Below are 14096 nucleotides of genomic sequence, written 5' to 3' on the forward strand. Positions count from 1 at the left end.
CAACACTCGAATAACAGACCAACAATCGCCCGGAACATTGTACCCCACTCCGGTGTCGCCATCTACCGGAAAATTGCTACCAAAGTTTGGGAATTTTTTGATCGCAACAAAATGGCCGACAGCTCAGCCGCCATCTTGTTTTTTGATAATCTGTGCATGTGGCTCTAAAGAAGACTATACATGTCACAAACACCCAAAAGAAATTTTCAAAAACAATTGCGCATCTCGGAGTGACACCTCCCTAAAAACACCCCGAAATCGCATTTTCAATCCAAGATGGCGGCGCGGCCATTTTGTTTTTCTAATTTTTTCTCAATTTTTTTAACTCATCTTGGCAACCCTAATAAACTCCCAAAAAGGAAAAAATTCAGGATGAAAAACAAAAAAGTTGGAGTTTCAAAAAGTGCCGCCATTTTGTTTTTTGGTTCAAAAAATGTGGTAAAGCTGGCAGTCGAAAAATCTAGTTTAAAACAAACATTAACAATTTTACCCCTCACCCCTCTAAATACCCCAAAAACACCCCTGATCAGTCAGTCAGTGAGTCAGTGGTAATCGAGCTTTATATATTATAGACTAGCTTTGGTCGCCCGCTACGCGGGCTACAAAAGCTAGATCTGCGATGCTGGCCGCTCCGGGCTTCGCCCTACGCGGCGCTCGGCCTGCGGCCTCGCATTCGGAGCTCGGCCTTCGGCCTCGCAAAAATTACAGGGGGCGTTCTCGTTTGTCGCAAGGCTCTTTTGCTTTTTTGACGCAACACAAGTAAATCTATGGTGACTGTCGGGATTTGAACCATCGCTCGGCCTTCGGCCTCGCCTTTCAGTCTGTCACTGGGCTCTAGTCCTTTTTTGACGCATTAAAAATAAATCTATGGCGACTCACAGGCTTTAAACTATCGCTCGGCCTTCGGCCTCGCCTTTTTCTACGTTAGCTGAGCCCCCCTGCATACAATTTGTATGGAGAATTTAGTCCCTTTAGGAAAACGGGTGAACGCTTGGCGGCCATCTTGGATTTCCAAAATTTTGCATTTTTGCCTTAATCTGGACCATTCTCCGCGCCGAACCCCATTTTTACTTTTTTTCTAACTTCACCCAATCCCGAATTCATTTGTTTCTACAATTCCTCATTCCTCCGTTGTCCCAAAACTTTGAGTTCCCCTAACTCCCAGTGTTGCCAGGTGATCGAGTTGAAAATAGTCAAATGTCATTAGTTTGACCTATTTGCAGGAGGCGTCATCCAAATTTTTGACCGGAAGTCGTTATTTCCATTTTTTACATTTTTGGACCAAATCTCCCAAAGCATGGCAACACTGGAAATTTTTGGTTTTCCAATCGATACTCCTTGACAAACTACGTAATCGCCCCATACAACCTGACTTTCCCGAATGTTGCCAACTACCCGAAAAACGCATTTGAAAAATCGAAAATCTGAAACTTTTTACAAAATGGCCGCCAGCTCAGCCGCCATCTTGATTTTCTGACATTTCGGATTTTTCCCATAGTCTGGATCGTATAACCGACCAAACCCCATTTTTAGACTTTTCCTCCCATATCTCCTTCTGTCCGTCCTTAACTTTAAAGACACCCATGTCGAAAAAAATACTTTTCCGCGTAGCTCCCAGTGTTGCCAGGTGATCGAGATGAAAATGGTCAAATGTCATTTGCACGACCCCTTTGCAGGAGGCGTCATCCAAATTTTTGACCGGAAGTCGTTATTTCTACTTTCGACATTTTTGGACCAAATCTCCCAAAGTGTGGCAACACTGGAGAAATTTCTTCACCCAAGCGAAACCTCTCGACAAGACACACAACCGCCTCATACAACTCGACTTTCCAAAATGTTGCCATGTACTCGAAAAATTAATTCCAAAATTTCGAAATTTTCAACTTTTTACAAAATGGCCGCCCACGCCGCCGCCATCTTGATTTTCTGACATTTCGGATTTTTCCCATAATCTGGGTCGTATATCCGACCAAACGTCATTTTTATTTTTTTTCTGCCATAATTCTTTCTGTCTGTCACTAACTTTAAAGTCACCCATGTCGCAAAAAAAACTTTTCCCCATAACTTTCAGTGTTGCCAGACTTTTTTCATAAAAATGGTGAAATGTCATTCGGGTCCCCAAATGTCACCAGACTGCATTCCAAGTTTATGGAATTTTTGGAAATTTCCATTTTCTACTATCCGGGGCCGTGGTGGAAAATTTTCTTCCAAAATGGTAGTTTTTTTCGATTCATGGCAACACTCGAATAACAGACCAACAATCGCCCGGAACATTGTACCCCACTCCGGTGTCGCCATCTACCGGAAAATTGCTACCAAAGTTTGGGAATTTTTTGATCGCAACAAAATGGCCGACGGCTCAGCCGCCATCTTGTTTTTCGATAATCTGTGAATGGGGCTCTTAAGCAGACTATATACGTCAAAAATACCCAAAAGAAGTTTTCAAAAACAATTGCGCATCTCGGAGTGACACCTCCCTAAAAACACCCCGAAATCGCATTTTCAATCCAAGATGGCGGCGCGGCCATTTTGTTTTTCTAATTTGTTCTCAATTTTTTTAACTCATCTTGGCAACCCCAACAAACTCTCAAAAAAGAAAAAATTCAGGATGAAAAACAAAAAAGTTGATGTTTCAAAAAATGCCGCCATTTTGTTTTTTGGTTCAAAAAATCTAGTAAAGCTGTCAGTCGAAAAATCTAGTTAAAAACAAATACTAACAATTTTACCCCTCTCCCCTCTAAATACCCTAAAAATACCCCTGATCAGTCAGTGAGTCAGTGAGTGGTAATCGAGCTTTATATAATATAGACTAGCTTTGGTCGCCCGCTACGCGGGCTACAAAAGCTAGATCTGCGATGCTGGCCGCTCCGGGCTTCGCCCTACGCGGCGCTCGGCCTGCGGCCTCGCATTCGGAGCTCGGCCTTCGGCCTCGCAAAAATTACACGGGGCGTTTATCGTTTGTCGCAAGGCTCTTTTGCTTTTTTGACGCAACACAAGTAAATATTTGGCGACTGTTGGGATTTGAACCATCGCTCGGCCTTCGGCCTCGCCTTTTTGATTGTCACTGGGCTCTAGTCCTTCTTTGACGCATTAAAAATAAATCTATGGCGACTCACAGGCGTTAGCTAAGCCCCCCTGCATACAATTTGTATGGAGAATTTAGTCCCTTTATGAAAACGGGTGAACGCTTGGCGGCAATCTTGGATTTCCAAAATTTTGCATTTTTGCCTTAATCTGGACCATTTTCCGCGCCGAACCCCATTTTTACTTTTTTTCTAACTTAACCCAATCCCGTAAAACAATTCCTTAAAACCACCCATGTCCCAAAATTTTGAGTTTCCGTAACTCCCAGTGTTGCCAGGTCATCGAGCTAAAAATGGTCAAATGTCATTAGTTTGACCTATTTGCAGGAGGCGTCATCCAAATTTTTGACCGAAAGTCGTTATTTCCATTTTTTACATTTTTGGACCAAAACTCTCAAAGTATGGCAACACTGGAAATTTTTGTTTTCCCAAACGATACTCCTTGACAAATCACGTAATCGCCCCATACAACCTGACTTTCCCAAATGTTGCCAACTACCCGAAAAATGCATTTGAAAAATCAGAAATCTGAAACTTTTTACAAAATGGCCGCTCACTCGGTCGCCATCTTGATTTTCTGACATTTCGGATTTTTCCCATAGTCTGGATCGTATAACCGACCAAACCCCATTTTTGGATTTTTCTGCCATATCTCCTTCTGTCCGTCCTTAACTTTAAAGTCACCCATGTCGAAAAAAATACTTTTCCCCGTAGCTCCCAGTGTTGCCAGGTGATTGAGATGAAAATGGTCAAATGTCATTTGCACGAGCCCTTTGCAGGAGGCGTCATCCAAATTTTTGACCGGAAGTCGTTATTTCTACTTTCGACATTTTTGGACCAAATCTCCCAAAGTATGGCAACACTGAAGAAATTTCTCCACCCAAGCGAAACCTCTTGACAAGACACACAACCGCCTCATACAACTCGACTTTCCAAAATGTTGCCAAGTTCTCGAAAAATGGATTCCAAAATTTCGAAATTTTCAACTTTTTACAAAATGGCCGCCCACGCCTCCGCCATCTTGATTTTTTGACATTTCGGATTTTTCCCATAATCTGGGTCGTATATCCAACCAAACGTCATTTTTATTTTTTTTCTGCCACGACTCCTTCTGTCTGTCACTAACTTTAAAGTCACCCATGTCGTAAAAAAAACTTTTCCCCATAACTTTCAGTGTTGCCAGACTTTTTTGATAAAAATGGTGAAATGTCATTCGGGTCCCCAAATGTCACCAGACTGCATACCAAGTTTTTGGAATTTCTGGAATTTTCCATTTTCTACTATCCGGGGCCGTGGTGGAAAATTTTCTTCCAAAATGGTAGTTTTTTCCGATTCATGGCAACACTCGAATAACAGACCAACAATCGCCCGGAACATTGTACCCCACTCCGATGTCGCCATCTACCGGAAAATTCGTGTCAAACTTTGGGAATTTTTTGATCGCAACAAAATGGCCGACAGCTCAGCCGCCATCTTGTTTTTTGATAATCTGTGCATGTGGCTCTAAAGAAGACTATACAAGTCACAAATACTCAAAAGAAGTTTAAAAAAACAATTGCGCATCTCGGAATGACACCTCCCTAAAAACACCCCGAAATCGCATTTTCATTCCAAGATGGCGGCGCGGCCATTTTGTTTTTTCATTTTTTTTACACATTAAAATACACCTTTTGGCAACCCCAATCAACACCCAAAAAAGAAAAAATTCAGGACCAGAGACAAAAAAGTTGATGTCTCAAAAAATGCCGCCATTTTGTTTTTTGGTTCAAAAAATCCAGTAAAGCTGGCAGTCGAAAAATCTAGTTTAAAACAAACATTAACAATTTTACCCCCCTCCCCTCTAAATACCCCAAAAATACCCCTGATCAGTCAGTGAGTGAGTCAGTGAGTGGTAATCGAGCTTTATATAATATAGATAGATAGATAGATAGATAGACCGAAACCATGCGGGCAAAGCAATGGACAAAAGCTAAGTTTCATGAATTCGTTCAATAGTTTTTATTTACGGTATAGTCGAAAATGGCTAAATTAGCCTCGAAGAAGCTTGGTGTGCTCAATAGATCGAGACGGTATTTCACTCCAGCCCATCGTCTGCAACTTTACAAGGCGCAGGTTCGGCCTCATATGGAATACTGTTCTCATCTTTGGGCAGGTGCACCCCAGTACCAGCTTCTCCCTCTGGACCGCATTGAACGGAGAGCAGCTCGAATCGTTGACTGCCAGGACATTTCGGATCGGCTTGACCCCTTGGCGCTGCGTAGAGATGTATCCTCACTGTGCATATTCTATCGCATGTATCACGGGGAGTGCTCCGAAGAATTATCCGGACTTATTCCTGCCGCCACTTTTCGCCACCGATCTACCCGACAGCACTTCCACCCCCAGCACTTAGATGGTTGGCAGTCCACAACAGTACGTTTCTCTAGAAACTTTCTGCCCCGTACAACCAAACTGTGGAATGGACTGTCGTCTGCGGTGTTTCCGGACGGATACGACCTGCAAGCTTTCAAGAGGAGAGCGTATCTTTACCTTAAAGGCCGGCAACGCACCTGTAACGCCCCTGGGTCTGCGGGTGTCTATGGGCGACGGTAATCACTTACCATCAGGTGATCCGTTTGCTCGTTTGCCTCCTATCACATAAAAAAAAAAAAAAAAAAAAAAAAAAAATAGGTTCAGTAAAAATACCTCTAAGCATTACATTCAAAAGTGCTTAAGGCTTGGTATTTCTGCTGAAGTAGGTATTTCGCGCTGTCAAAATCTGCGCGCGCAATACTTCGCCGAAGACAGCGCGCCAAAGAGCTCTCGCGGCTACACAGTATAGAAATACGCAGTTTAGAAATACGCAGTTGGTTAGGTTAGGTTGACTTCCTTCCGTTCAAGCGTCATACCACAGAATAATAATAAGTACTACGTACAGAAGTTTTACTTCGCGAAGGTATTTAAAAAAATGTATGCTCAATGTCATTAACAATATGGTGTAATTTAGCCTGTCTCAAGAGTCAAGCACCATTTTGTTGACAAACGTCAGTGATCGGCACTGCGCCGAAGCTATAGGGCTGACTTCGGTAAAATGATGTGACGTGAGGTGCCAAACTGCGGAAAATGGTGGAGGAAATACATGATTTAGCATGAATTATCATGAATAATATTAACTACTTATTTACCTCTCAGTGTTTTGAGGCAACTTAAAAGAGTACATTCTGTGTTTTTATTATTATTTAGGCAGTTAAATATTAGAGTATTTAGTACACCATTTTCTTTTTTTTCTTCCATCATACACAAGAATACGCGTGCGTGAGTCAATGTTCGCTCGTATGTGAGGCCTTGTCGAATAGTATCCTGTAGGTGGGCCATCGTGCGTGTTTTGTTTTCGATGTTAAAATCGCTAAGATGAACATGCCTGGTCATACTCACAGCACTTTCTAATACAAATCATATCCAAGTGATACAAATTAAAACAACTTTCAAAATATTTGGGAATATATTTTAGAATCGAATAAATATAGAATATAACTGCCAAAGTAAACACGGTTCAAAGAGGCGTGGCGTCACCCGACCTTCTGGAAGTTCCGCGGCTAAAAGAATTTCAAGATTACGTCACCCGACCTATCGGTAGATCCTCGGGAGCATGAGCGATTGGAAAAACATTTTATGATCAGTTACTCGTAGTAGCGATTATTTAGAGCTTGGATAATAAATTATAGTTGTTGCAATTCACAAAGCTTTGCATGTGGTTAATTACATTAATCAGTACACGCATCAATTTTGTTCAGTCTTTTTGTTTATTAATAAATAAAAATATCATACTAAAATTGCATACATATTTGTTTGTATTGGTCTGGGTGTTTTCTTTCCATAATTTATGTATAACGTATGTACGGGGCTCTGTACCGAAAATCACTATGAGCAATAAGCATCACACACGGTTACCTGGAGTGTATTACCGCAGCAAAAAGCTTGCCATCTTAAATGAACGGTATAATATCGAGGTTTCGTCAGTACAGTTGCGAACAAAGGTGTTTGTGTGGTGTAGTTGAGTTGAGAGGTCAGATTATTGAAATAATAAAACGAACATTTTATTTTTTAAATACATTTTAAAAATAATTTACATTACAGATAACAATGAGAGCATGACATTGCAAGGTGGTGCCAGTCCAGTCTTAAATCCGTTGATATATGCTGCATCTGCCATGTTTTTGGCTAAAAGATTCTTCTATCTTGCAGTTTAGACTTTTATTACAGACCTCAGACAGTATTTTTGGAAAACTTTTACGCATGGTGGAGGAAGGGACGCTCTAGAGACTCAAGTCTAGAAGGAGTCACATGAACTCCAAGTTTTAAATCCGTTGACATCTGCTGCATCTGCTATCTTTTTGGCTAGAAGATTCTTCTATCTTGCAGCTTAGACCTTTAGCTACAGACCTTAGACAGTATTTTTGAAACATTCTTACGCATAGAGGAGGAAGGGACGCTCTAGAGCAGTGGTTCTTAACCGGTGGTCCGCGGACCACTGGTGGTCCCTGGAGGCATTCCAAGTGGTCCACGATGTGCACTTGCACACCTTGGTCAAAACCACTTTTAACTGATTTTTGCAGTCAAACTGGTTTTGACCGATTATGAGGTGGTCCCTGACAAGACAGAAATTTGGTAAAATGGTCCCTCCTCATGACTTAAAGGCTGCTCTAGAGACTCAAAACTACAAGGATACACATGAACTCCAGTTTTGAATCCGTTGATATCTGCTGCATCTGCCATGTTTTTGGCTATAAGATTCTTCTATCTTACGGCTTAGACCTTTAGCTACAGACCTTAGACAGTATTTTTGTGAAAATTCTTATGCATGGTGGAGGAAGGGACGCTCTAGACACTCAAGTCTACAAGGAGTCACATCAACTCCAGTTTTAAATCCGTTGATATCTGCTGCATCTGCCATGTTTTTGGCTATAAGATTCTTCTATCTTACGGCTTAGACCTTTAGCTACAGACCTTAGACAGTATTTTTGTGAAAATTCTTATGCATGGTGGAGGAAGGGACGCTCTAGACACTCAAGTCTACAGGGAGTCACATGAACTCCAGTTTTAAATCCGTTGACATCTGCTGCATCTGCCATCTTTTTGGCTAGAAGATTCTTCTATCTTACAGCTTAGACCTTTAGCTACAGACCTTAGACAGTATTTTTTATTATTTATTTGTGTCAGTGTGCTCTTCTAAAGAGTGTAAAACGATTGTATGTAAGTACTATTAAAATGTAATTTTAACTCATTGGTTTTGTCTCATATTTGAGGAATGTACTATGTATCATGAGTAGAGTCTTCGTTTAAAAGGATGCGAACGATTTAAATTTCAATAGGTAGAAAAAATTGATAATTTTTAATGATCAAAAATTTAAGCTTTCTCTAGTAACACTGAAATTATTATACTGTGACTCATCAAAGTCATCATTGTCAAAAATATTGACAAATCGCGAACTGTCACGGCCAAAAAACTGACACGCGTCCATCCTCCGTAAGCGATTTTTTCCACATTTTTTAACATAGCAACTAAATAAGACGCAACATAAAAATTTCATCCGTTAAAAGCCCTCAAGTTATTTCTGAACTTTAGTTTAGTAAAAGATTTAGAATCTCAAATCGCTTATTTTAAAAATAAAACCATAAATAGAAAACGAATAGAGGTAACTTTGGGAATTTATTCTATCGAGTCAACTTCATCAAATCGTGTTTCCATCCGTTAATAGCCCTAGAAAATATCCTCAACTATGCCCAATAAAAATCTTAGCCTTTAATTTTACTGTTTAGTACCTCAAAAATGAAAAATGAAAACCTCATTTTCGCCATTTTCTCTGCTACCCGGCCTTAACCGTGCGAGCTTACACGCGTCAATGAAACCATACACCAGTACCTCTAGTAGGAAAAACTTTCGAGTTCGTTTCGTTGCGTATTCAAAGTGTCATCGAAAAATTTTGTATGAAAAATTAAACAGCGCCCCCTATATTATAGCCGCCCTAGGGGGCGCTGTTTAATTTTTCATACAAAATTTTTCGATGACACTTTGAATACGCAACGAAACGAACTCGAAAGTTTTTCCTACTAGAGGTACTGAGCTTGTATTTACGAAGCTTACGGGGAATAAGCGCGCAATATACAGGGTGGAGTTTTGTAATGCCACCTGGAAGGAAAGTACTTTTAATACTGTAGATAGAAAATTTTACTGAAAGAAAATATTCCTTTATTTTTGAAAGGAAAGAGAACTGCATTCAAAGGTTTTCGAAAATTCAGTACCATACCATACAATTTTCTTACATAATTATGTAATGAAATCTTAAATTATTTTAGTTAAAATAATTTAAGATTTCATGTTTTTCAAGTTTGTTAGCAAATTTTTGGAAATCTTTGAATGCAGTTCTATTTCTTTTCAAAAACAACGGAATGTTTTTTTTGAGAAAAATTGTCTATCTACAAATTAAGAGTAGGTTTCCCTGGCATTACAAAATTACACCCTGTATAGATTTTGAACAAAGATCGTCTAGACTAGTTGCTTTACAGAATCTTGTTCGTTTCCGAAGTTTGAAAATAACTTTGCAAAGCGGTTGAAAATAGAAAGATTACGCTTCAAAGTTGAGTCTTCAACTAAGGCGCCGCGCGTGACCTACGAGATACTTCGTTCCTTATCACATTCAGAAGCAAACTTATTAATCACTTATTTACGTGTTTTTACCCCACTGCGCTAAGGAGGGTTATGTTTTTCGAGTTTATGTATGGTAATGACTAGTTCTTTTGTTGGTGATATGTATTTAATTCCTCCGACTACATTTGTTGTCTTGTTTTTATCTCTTCAGTTAATTTTTGTGCAGTCAGTTTTTTGTTTTTTCAATAATAATTTTATTAGAACTATCCTTTTAACCCGGAAGCTATCAAGCCTTTTTAGCATTAGAATCAGAGAGTTTGTATTTGATGTAATAATGTCGATTGTGATGCATTCAATTTCATTTTCACTTGCATTAAGAATTTTTGCATAAGATGGAGTTGATTCATCGACGTAGTTTAGGAAGAGCATATACCAAATCTGACCATTACGCGTATCTTCTCATTCCGATAATATACTTATTAGCAGTGTACTTTATGTAGGTATACTGACAGGTAAGAACAAGGAAAACCTTACCTCCGATTTTCCGAAATTGCTGTTTTTTTTTTCCTAAAGCATCTTTATCTCGCTTCTACGGTTCATATACTTAAGCGAGACATGATTTATATTGATTGATGTATTAAATACTTAGCGCTAATAATTACATAAGAAAACGGGCTAATTTTAAGCTCTTTGGCTGTTGTTAAGCAACGCGGGTGGCTAATGTTGATTTACAAACATAATAACCTCTCTCTATCATCGTCGTGCCATTAAAGATATAAAAGCTTAGTAATTAACACAAGCATTAACATAAAACAATGCGTCTCTTATGTTTCTTATGTCTTCTAGGTTTCAGTCCCGTCGTAATAACTTTTGTCATTTTATCCATCCATTACAGCCAAGATAATGTACGTAAATGTTTTGTATATGATTTAGAACATTTGAAAATAACAGCTTTGTTTCCGGGGAAGTTCATAAAAGTTCATTGAGACTTGTTTAGAATAGCTCTACTGAACTATTTTATTAACAGTGGTTAGAAGTTTATAGTGTTGGCAAACACAATTATTTAATAAGGCTCACATAGAAACTAATCTACTAACTATACATTTCGGATAAAAGGTAGCCATCATGTACAGGCTGATGAATGAGTAAATCAATTTGGATTCCGACTATTCAGTGGTTTACAAATTTATAAGCCGAAATTGAGTTTTAATTAAATGTTAAAAGGGACTCCCTCTTAACCCTTACACGCTTATAACTATTCCAAACCATTAAATTATTTTTTCTTTAGTTATATCTATTTATTTTAGTCTAATTTAACAAAAAAGTAGTACAGAAAATATAAGTGCTATGTATTTCAGTGTTTTTCAGTCGGGGACACATATGTCCCTATATGCGTTAAGGTATACATTGCCTCATATATTGAAAATAAAATACTTCGACGCTTTTCTTGCAAAATAAATACAAATCACACTAAAAATACACATTAAATTTAATCAATAAGCTTATTTTTAAAATTTTGTAATAAGAAATTTAAAATAGATAGCATCTTACGTATTTTTATATTTGATCCTCATCTCATCATAGACCTTCTTGAAGTTAGACCTACCTAACTAGACTGTTTATTTCAAGAACAACTTTGAGTGTAGAGTCTCCAGCGTTCAGAGGAGTGCGTGTAACACGGATATTTGACATATCTTTTTAGTCTTGTCCATGTTTATTTTGAATCCCATTTATTGAGAGCCTCTACTGAGGCCATGAGCATTGATTCTAGGTCTTCCAAGGTCTCAGCCGTGCCGTGACTACAGTCGTGAATCTTACTTGGGGGGACAACATCCGAGGGGCTTCGCGACATCTTCTTATCCAAAATAGCGCAGTGTCTCAAGACCTTTGACTGAAAGTCTTTGACCAATGTGTGTTGGCTTGGCGGCGATGACGCACAAAACGGAGACTTGTTCCTTCACTATGGGCCTTATGAGAAGGCTCAAAGTCACCCAAAGGGTGATGAGGAAGTCCGCAGGAGACTCAAAGTAACAGACATAGCCCGCATAATTACCAAACTTTCGAGGTTTTGTGAGCAGGGCACATAGCTCGCAGAAGTGATGGCCGTTTGGGCAAAAAATTTCTCAAGTGGCGCCCACGGATAGGAAGACGCAGTGTGGCAGGCCTCATGTTCCTGTGCTGCTCATGTACATTCATGTATACGAGCAGCACAGGAACGATTGTTGTGGAAATCCTCAGGGAAACCTCTGTCCAGCAGTAGACACCCTTTCATCAGGGAGGAAACCATCCTCGTTGTCACTATTTTCAGTCATCATGACTTCTAAATTTCGTCTTTCCTGAGCGAAATTTCTTCAAGTCGATTTGAAGACAAATAATTTACAAAAAAATGTATGAATTATTAAATAAAACATCAATATAAACATACAAATTATAACGAGGCAAATAATATCCTTAGTAAGAATTAAGTTGCCTTTGACGCACATAGGGACACCCGTGTCCCAATACAGATTTTTACATAATATTCATTATGCATACGAAGAAAATCGAAAATATGTAATAAAACGATAATTATACTTATTAGTGAAAGTAAATCGGAAGAAAAATAATGGCCAAACAGCCGCTAAGTAATATTAAAATATTTTTTAATTTTGACGTCTAACGAATTTTTTTTCACATTTTGTCCCAGTATTTTTTTACACAAGGAATCGCGTTTTTTATTATTTATAGCGCATAATCATAAAAGATAATAATAAAATTTAAGAATATTAAACTACAAAGGGTTTAACTTAACTAGTATTACTGTAAATCGTAAAAACTATGCGGGGACAAATGTGTCCCATATGCGTGAAAGGGTTAACTATTATGTAAAACCTGATTTTTTAACTCCGAATAACTTCTAATGTCAAAAAAAGTAAAGATCTCAAAACTCTTTTGATTACACATTTTGATTAAAGCGCAAACTTTTAATTTTCGATGTCTATTTTTGTACGATTTGTTGAATCGAACTAGCATTGTTAAAAAGAAAGTAAGTTACAATTTTCGGGTGTATCTCCAAGGTAAATATTTGTTACTTACTTGTTTGCTTCTGAATGTGATCATTCACGTAAATTGAAAATATTTTGTGAGACGCTTGCCCATTAGGTAGAGTTATAGTTAGACAGATCTTCATTAGCTATAATAAAAGTGGAGAACAGAAGGTGTTAATGGCGGGCACCTCTAATTTAAAAGTTATCCCAGGTAGACTAGATCTCCTCATTACGGCGGTGCTATTAATGTTCCTTGTACACCACCCATCTTATTTACAGTCTAAGTTAAGGGTATCTAAAAATGTCTCTTAAATTACTAAGCAAAATACTGTCGAGGTCAATTTATAAAGTAGGTTCTACATTAACTTTAAGATCTGCAAATTGTTCCTAAACTCAAATCAATACTGTAAATTCAGAACGAAAATAATTTTTGTATATTTTATCTAAGCTGAATTAAATTTCATGAAGACGTAATGGGCCCTAAAGATTAAATAGCATTATTTAAATCAGATAATGTAAAATTTACCAAATAATACCTGAAAATTCATATTTAAAGTTTGTGGCAAGGATTAAAGTGACTTTGTTTGATGCTGAAATTTACGCGCGTAAAGCGACTTATTTAATTAACCCTCCGTGTACGAGGTGACTAAAAGTTACGTCCCGTACCAGGTGGGGTATGACACACCCCAATATACAAAGTGATAAAATTTTCATTCAACATTTTTTTAGGTGGAATTTAATATTTAATATTGATTATTTACGTATGCTAATTAGGTTTAAGAAATGCTCTGAGCTGAAAATATGTATTATAACATTTTTATCATAAAAAAGAACAAAAAGACACAATTTCCGTTGTTCTTGTAATTTAGGAATCAGTTTCCTATGTATAATTTTTAATTAGTGCCTTTAATTATGACAACCGTTTTTATTTAACAAAGTACAAGTATTTACTTATAATTTAGAAGTAAATTAAAAACTGGAAGGGTATAAATTTGTTTTGATCATCGGTTTTCAATTTACCACAATTCTGATGAAAGAAAATGAGTATGCTCAATGCATAAAATGGGAGCGTAACAATTTTATTTATTTATAAAATATGTTATTCCATTTCAGTAGCCCATAAATTGTATCACCAAGTATAAATTGTAGCCCATAAGGGTATGTTCACATACATCTTCGGATCTCAGTACTAAACTTCCAGATTCGCACTAAAAGTCATCTCATTTGACTAAAAGTGCTTGAAAATTTCAGATACCGTAAAAATCACGAAAAATAATATTTGTATTGAATTTTATTCAATTGACAAAGCTAAAAATATATAAATTACACCAAAACTGTTAGATTTTTTTTAAAACTTTT

The sequence above is a fragment of the Ostrinia nubilalis genome, chromosome Z, assembly GCF_963855985.1.
Source record: "Ostrinia nubilalis chromosome Z, ilOstNubi1.1, whole genome shotgun sequence".
NCBI classification, from domain to species: domain Eukaryota; kingdom Metazoa; phylum Arthropoda; class Insecta; order Lepidoptera; family Crambidae; genus Ostrinia; species Ostrinia nubilalis.